The following is a 7647-nucleotide window of genomic DNA, read 5'->3' on the forward strand; positions in this document are numbered from 1 at the left end:
GTTATGGCCCCAGAGCATCATTGCATCTGCCAACAGCTATGGTTCCTATACATTAAAAAAAAAAAGAAAGGCAAAAATGCAGAAAGCAGATTTCTAAAAACCCATCCCTCTGATTTAAAATGAGAAGTGTTGACAACTCCTATTTCTCAAAGATGAATGTTGTGGTCTAATGGACGAGGGTTGGTGCCAGCTGGACTGGTAAGCAGATTCCCAGAGGAGGTGAAATTTGTCTTGGGTGTTCTTGTCATCCCTCTTTCTTCTCCCACTCTCTAGCTGTGGAGGAGACGATTACAATCTCATCACTGCTCCTGTTTGAGGCTGGAGGGTTGTGTGTAGTGGGCACTGGCCAGTGTAGTGCAGGATGCTGAGCTTCCTCTCTGGCTACCACTCTCTACAGACCAATAGCAAACTCCCCCACCCTGTCCAGTTGTGATAGCCACAAATATTCTCCCCTCTACCTCATTGCCCTCGAGTCAATTCTGCCTCAATGTGACCCTATGTTCCTAGACATTGTCCAATTTCCCCAAGGAGCACAACTGCTCCAGACTGAGAGCCACACTTGCCATTTCCCAAGAAGCCTTTTTAAATGGCCAGAAGGCAAACAACAGTAAAAGATGTGACTGATGTATTTGGTGTTGGTTGTGGCTGTTGTATTCTTTGGATACCCAGAATGTTTAGATACTCAAAAGATTCCCTTGTGGAATCATTGTACTTGCAAGGGGACTTCAAAAAGTTCAAGGTAAAATTGCATTACATTTAATTCCATATTTTCCATAACGTTTTTGTACAACTTAGCTTACAATATCTTTTATATGGGGAAAATACAGCATTTAAACTTATTCTGTTTTCATTATTAATCTTGTTGGAATATGTATCACATGATCTAATATATGCCCCTGGAAGGACTAAGGTGCACCTGACCCAAACCATGATCTGTGAATGGACAATGAATAAGGAAGACAGAAGCATTTATGCCTTTAAATTATGCTATTCATGAAGAATATTGACTATTGAATGCACTTTAAGAAAAACAAACAAATCTGTCTTGGAAATAATACAGCCAGAATGCTCCTGAGAAGGCTTTTTTTGTCTCATGTACTCTGGACATGTTATCAGGAGTGACCTAGAAAAGGATGTTGCATTGGGTAAAGTGGAGGGTCAGCAAAATACCCAGGACGACCTTCAAGGAGAAGGACTGCCCCGGTGACTGTAACGAGGAGCTCAGATGGCAACTGGTGTGAGCATGGTGCCGGCCTAGGCAATGCTTTCTTCTGCTCGACATCAGGTCACTATGAGTTGTATCTGACTTGATGGCCCCTAGCAACAACAGGTGTACGTATGTCTGTGATATTCATTGTCAAATTCTGGGTGATGACTGTAACCTCAAATTATAAAACTTGTCCGCAAGGGAGGTTTACTTAGTGATTTTCTTTAGAGGAATACATTGCTACAGTATCACGCGAAACCTGCATGATCTGAGACAACTTTTAGCTGGACACATAACTGCGTCATCCCTCATCTCTAAAGACAACTTGAGAATCATTGTCCTTAATACTCTCCTTTGGCCATGATTATTTGCATAGTGAAATAAAGCAGTGTGATTACCAGACAGACTTGAACGTCTGTTGAATGGGTTAGAACATCTTACATATTCCAAAGGCATGGTTCTTCAAACATCCTCCTGTAAAATCAGAACCTCCAGGTCTCAACAGACCTTTCAGAGGCAAATTTTGCTGCAGGCACACATTGTAAAAGGAATCTTCCTTTGGAGAAATTGTTAGCCACTGTAGAACTCTTGGCATAGAATAAAGAATAATGTACCAGGAAAAAACAATAGCAGAACGAAACAACTAACTCTGTTACCATTGAATTGTGGTCCAGTCCAGCTCATAATGAGCCTCTTGGGTAGGGGAGAACGGCTTCATGGGGTTGCTAGGCTGTCATCTTTACAGAAGCAGACTGCCATATCCCTCTCCTGCAGGGCACCTGGTGGGTTCAAACAGCTGACCTTCCTTTTCCCAGCCAAGTGCTTTTCTATTGTGACCATGGCTCCTGGAAGAATAATATTGGTCTTACATGGACAGTCTCTGCATCCTAGTCAAATTGAGTACCCTCAAAAGAGAGAGATCAATCATAAGGGAGCAAGTGAAGGAATAAATGCACCAGCTGTTCCACCCTCATCCTTATAGTGGAACTGTCATAGCTGTCAGGTTTTCCAAAGTGCAGACCATGTGCTTTAGTTGAATACAATACAATAATAATCCTGTGCGCAGTTCCCCTTGTGAGGGGATTGAGGAATTGCAGGTCAAGGGCCAGAAAGAAGCTGTTGGCTCTAGTAGTTGCTTCAGGTCATTTAGCACAGGTCAGGGGGTCAAAGAGTTTCTTGACCTGCACCTCCTGCTCCTAAATTCGGTGTCCTCTTCTGGGGAGCTCTGACTAAGACACCGCTTTAGAGCATATGCTTTGGCAAGAGAGAGCCGCCCCTGAGCATTGCAAACCGCCATGTTGCTTGAGGCTGTGCTTGAGGCTAGTGGTTAAAAACAGATGTTCAGAATCATATGACACATGCTTCCACATGGTGCTTCTTTTGGGAGCAGAGAACATTAGGCCAAGTGGCCAACTGCTCTGCCCTTCACTTTCCTTGCAAAATAAGAGTACACCAAGCCAATTGCATAAGGGTATTGTAAAGCTTCAAAGAAATCGTGCACAAAAGCATCTGCTGAAAGCACATCTGAAACCTACAATAAAATGTTATCTGTATAGAGAATCTTGTTTTAGAGGCCCTAAGAAGGAGTTTCATATGTTTATATAAACTTCTATAGCACAACTCAAAAAAGTGTTTGCCACTCTTTTGTTAGAAAGGAAATGGGCTGAGAAAAGTCCCATGACGAGGTTAAGTCATAAAGTCTCTGATGAGAACGTGGGATTCCGGATGGAATGCCACCTCCTGGTGAGCTGACAGTTCAGGAATGTTTGCTTGCACCAGAGAACATGTTGAATTCTAAACAGAAAAATGCCTGTGAGATTTGAATGCTTCGAAATAGTATATTATTAAGGAAAGATGTAAGACAAAGAAAGGAAGAACACAACATGAGCATCACCCCTAACCGTTCTTTGAATGCCCCCAATAGTAGTCATTTTTCATTACATAATATTCTTCATTTCAAATGCTTCCAGTCTCTGGTATTGATTCTTCTACCTTATCTAGAGGAAGTGTGTGCAGTTGTTGGGGATGGTGTCCTCAGAAGCTCTTGAATCTGTGAATCTGAGAGTGTGGAATGAAAAAATATGAAGGTCATATGAATACATTTACATATGTCTACATTCATGTATGTGTTAATTACTTCCAAAGAAATTAAGATCAGGCATATGGAAAACCATATGGTGGGAGGAGAAAGCTCAGGTGTGTTCAGTATGCCAGCGCTCCAAAGTCTCACCTGGTGGGGCTGAAGATGGCCAGTCAGGTCTCCCATTTACGACACAGTGAAAGTAGCTGTGTTGGAATGTCATTCAGGTCCTCGTAGGATGGTTATGTGGAAGAATGGGTAGCCTTCTTGTGGGTACTTTTGTAAGGAGTCCCAAAACTGGACGTGAAGCAAACAGCTTCCTCACTGCGTCATCTGCGTTGTAAACTATCAGCGAGTTTCCGTCACTGGAGGCATTCTGCACCCATCACAAATGTGACAGAAAGCTTTGGATAAGATTTTGACTTTCCTCCCAAACAATGAATATTTCATTTTGGTTTTCATAATCACTTGGGGTCTTTGTAATTTCAACTTAATGTTCTTAATAAGATTATCTTTAAAGTACCATGAGTTTTATGCCCTTATGATTTCGGTGAATCTAGTTAAGAAGATGTCTGTGTCGTGAAGTCAGATATATGGCACACAATGCCATTACCCTGTACTAAAAGAAATGGATATTAATTATGGATGTGAGTTCTCATCTCACAATGAAGATGATATTTTTTGTCTTCAAATAGACAGGCATATTCAAGGCATAACTTTAGTTAAAATCATTGGGAAATGTAAGTATAGCAGAATCATCTTTTTAAATTGCAGGGAGGCAGAGAAGTCTGGATAGAGGGAAAAGATAGGAGATAGAGGAAGGGGCTTGGCTTTCCCCCAATAATTAGATATCCTGAAAAAGTACCAGGACCGGTTTCCATCAGGTCTGCCACAACTCATGGCAAGGTGATGCATGCGTGTGAGAGTAGAACTGTGCTCTATAGCTGGGACCTTATGCCCCAGAAATCTAGCTAGGGCTTTCTATAAATGAGGTAAGCCCATCCATGAGTGGTTAGCTGAGGCCTATACTAATCACCTCCTGTAAGAATGGCTAGTGCTTGAATCTGGCCAAGTGTGAATGGACTGCTGTAATTCTTAGGTCTCCATGGCTGAATGGTCTTGCTCACCCTTGAGTTGGGAATGAACTTAGAAGCCTATAGCCAAAAAATAGTCCTAGGTTAGCCCTGTCCACGTGATCTGTTCATGATGTCCTACTTCAAATGCATAATCCAATTTATGGGTCAGGTGGCATGAGGTATAGACCTATAGGTTTCCACAATTCTACACCATTCCAACTGATTGAGCTGTCTGGTTAAATATCACAGGACACATGTCCCCATTCATGGTCCATTGGTATACGTAGATGTTGTGCCTTTTTTGAAACAGTTTTCCAATCACCTTAAGTGTTTGTTCCACTGTTATTAATGAAATCAAATTCGCATCTTAGTGCTCTCATCTATTTAATGATCAAGGTGTGGTGATTCTGTAAAAATATTTTCCATCGAAGATGCTCATTGCCAAGTGGGAGAAATGCCATTCAGCTCCCCATTTAAATTTTAATTAGTCTACTAGTCGGAATGACTCTTCCCAGTTAAGGTTCATTATTTGGTTTTACTCGTGGAGTAATGCTTGCCAACATTTTCATTTTATTTCAGCTGTAATTATTTGATGCTTCAAAGTCATTCAGTTTCACCAATATTTGGCTTCATGGTCTTTCTTTGCAAGTCAGCAAGGACTGAGCTGGGCTCAGTCTAATGATTAAAGATGTTATCTTAGTTTTTATCATCCTGAAGTTCCTTTATTATTATTAATATTATTATTATTTTCCTTCTCTATCCTCGTGCACACTCACCATATGTAATTTGCCATTCTGCTGCTTCCTAACACCCAAAATCAAAAAGCAAACTCCTCGCTTTGATTCTCTGCTCACTTTCTGTGTATTGATGCTTGAGGCCAAAGACTTAGCATGTTATTTTATTATCTCATCATTTCCACCATCTTGGGAATGAGAATAAATCTTTCATTTGCTTTGCTTTTTGTTCCCTTGTCTGATTGTCTCCATTGAACGATAGAAAGGTTGCCATCGGGCGGGGGGGGGGGGGTGGGGGGGGTGGGGGGTAGGCGAGGAGCCCCTGTAACCTTCTAGGTGTATCACAAAGAACCTGAGCACTTTTTTTGGATACATAAATCTGCTCTTCTGTTTTGATTCTGTTATTTATTCATGTTATTGCCTTGGAAAAACACATCCTCTGAATTGTTAATTTTTCTGGAAAAAGCTAAAGGAAAGGGGTTCTGGTGGTGCTGTGGGTTATTCATTGAGCTGCTAACCACAGGGTCAGTGTGTCTAATCCACCAGATGCTCCCTGAGACAAAGATGAGGCCGTGTACTCATTTCAAGATGTAAAGTCTTAGAAATGCAAAGGGGTTGTTCTACTATGTCTTATAAAGTTGCTATGAGTCAGAATCAACTCAATGGCAGGGTTTTTTACCCTTTTTAATACTTGCTTTACATACCTTGAAGAACTATCTTAAAGGGTTCACGAGAAACAATTTAAAATCATTTTGGGCCTGGCCAGGGACGGTATATTTGTTGCTGAAGTTGGGTGCTGTCATGTCAATGCTGACTCATGGAGACCCTGTGTTGCAGAGTAGAACTGAGTCCTAGGCTTTAAACGTCATCGTGGGGGCAGATGGCCTGGTCTTTTCTCCTACAAAGCCTCCGGTGAGTTCCAGCTGCCAATCTTTGGTGAACAGGTGAACTCTTCAGCACTGTGCCACCAGGGGTCCTAGAGTAGACATTTGTTGCTATGTCAACAATCATTGCTTACGTTCTTATGATATTTTCTACTGATGAAAAATCCCATGCACACTTCCCTCTAGTCTCAGAAGTTAAGTGGCCTGTTTTTCTTTGAAGTTCCCCCTCCATTTGCAAATGGACCTGCTCTGATAGCTGGGATTAGTTGCCACTGAGTTAATACCAACTCATGCTGACTCCTTTTTTTGAGCATAAGTGCTCCTTAGATTTTCCAGGTGGAAGTCGACCACCAGGCCTGTCTTCAGAAGTGCTTCCAGGTGAATTCCAACTGTCCACCTTTTGGCTAGTAGTTGAGCATTTAACTATGACACTAAAACTTACTTAACTGTTGTTAACTCATGGCCATTGAGTCAATTCCAACTCATAGTGGCCCTAGATAGGGTTTCTGAGACTAGACATCTTTATGGGTGCAGAAAGCCTCATCTTGCTCCTAATGTGCAACTTGAACCTTTATGCTTAGCAGTCCCATGCCTAACCCACATTGCCACAAGTGCTCTTCTTATATAGCCTCACCTGCCATTCTCCCAGTGGCATCCACTGCCTCATTCTTTCATACTCATCACGATTCTCACCAGGAGGGTAACCCTCCTTTCACCTTCTCTTCCCTTTCCACACCCTGTCTCAATTTCCTTCCCAGCAGCAACCTTCAAGTCATGGAATGCTTTAAAATATATTTTCTAAATCTTCCTTATGTCCTTTTTTAAAAAAAATTCTATGCTCAACCCAACAGTATTTTGCTTCTTTAAAAAAAAACAGTTTATTAGGGACTCATACAACTCTTATCACAGTCCATACATAGATCAATTGTATAAAGCACATCTGTACATTCTTTGCCCTTATCATTTTCAAAGCATCTGCTCTCCACTTAAGCCCTTGTAAATTATCAAGGGCTCATGAGGGAGGGGGAAGCAGGGGTGGGGTAGGGGAAGAGGACTTGCTTCTTTTTTTTAATGTCTCACAATAAATGTTTATTTCTCACTTAAAGAAACAGACGTTCAGAGGAGAGCACCTAAGAGTAGAATGGCAGATCTATATTCGTTGAGGGCCCAACTCCTTCTAGCTCTCTGTGATATCTAAGATGTATCTTTCATTTTTTAAGTGGTAATGATAAAATAATAATAATATAAAAATACAAATAATGAGTAAGAGAGAAAAGACCACACTCAATATTTAAAAGTCCAATTATGTTGGACAGGGTTCTCTAGAGAAACAAAACCAGGACACTTAGGATTTTACATAGATAGATAGATATAGATATATACAGCATGAAGGAATATAATAGGTACTTAGTCCACACGGTAGTACAAAGGGAGGATTCAGTTCAATTCACTTCCATGAAACTGGTAACATATTGGACGTCCTTCATTTCATGAGGGCTTCTGGGTCCAAGGTCAAGGAAGCAGACAGCCGAGTCTTCCCAAAATCAATGCAGGCAATCCGGCCACAGGCAGCAAACAGCAGGGTGGGTCACCAACAGTCAGCCAGATGACAGGATTCAACAGTCCCCAGCTCAAGTGATGTATACATGAGCAGTGTGGCAAAGCA

Source organism: Tenrec ecaudatus, chromosome X, assembly GCF_050624435.1.
Source record: "Tenrec ecaudatus isolate mTenEca1 chromosome X, mTenEca1.hap1, whole genome shotgun sequence".
NCBI lineage: Eukaryota > Metazoa > Chordata > Mammalia > Afrosoricida > Tenrecidae > Tenrec > Tenrec ecaudatus.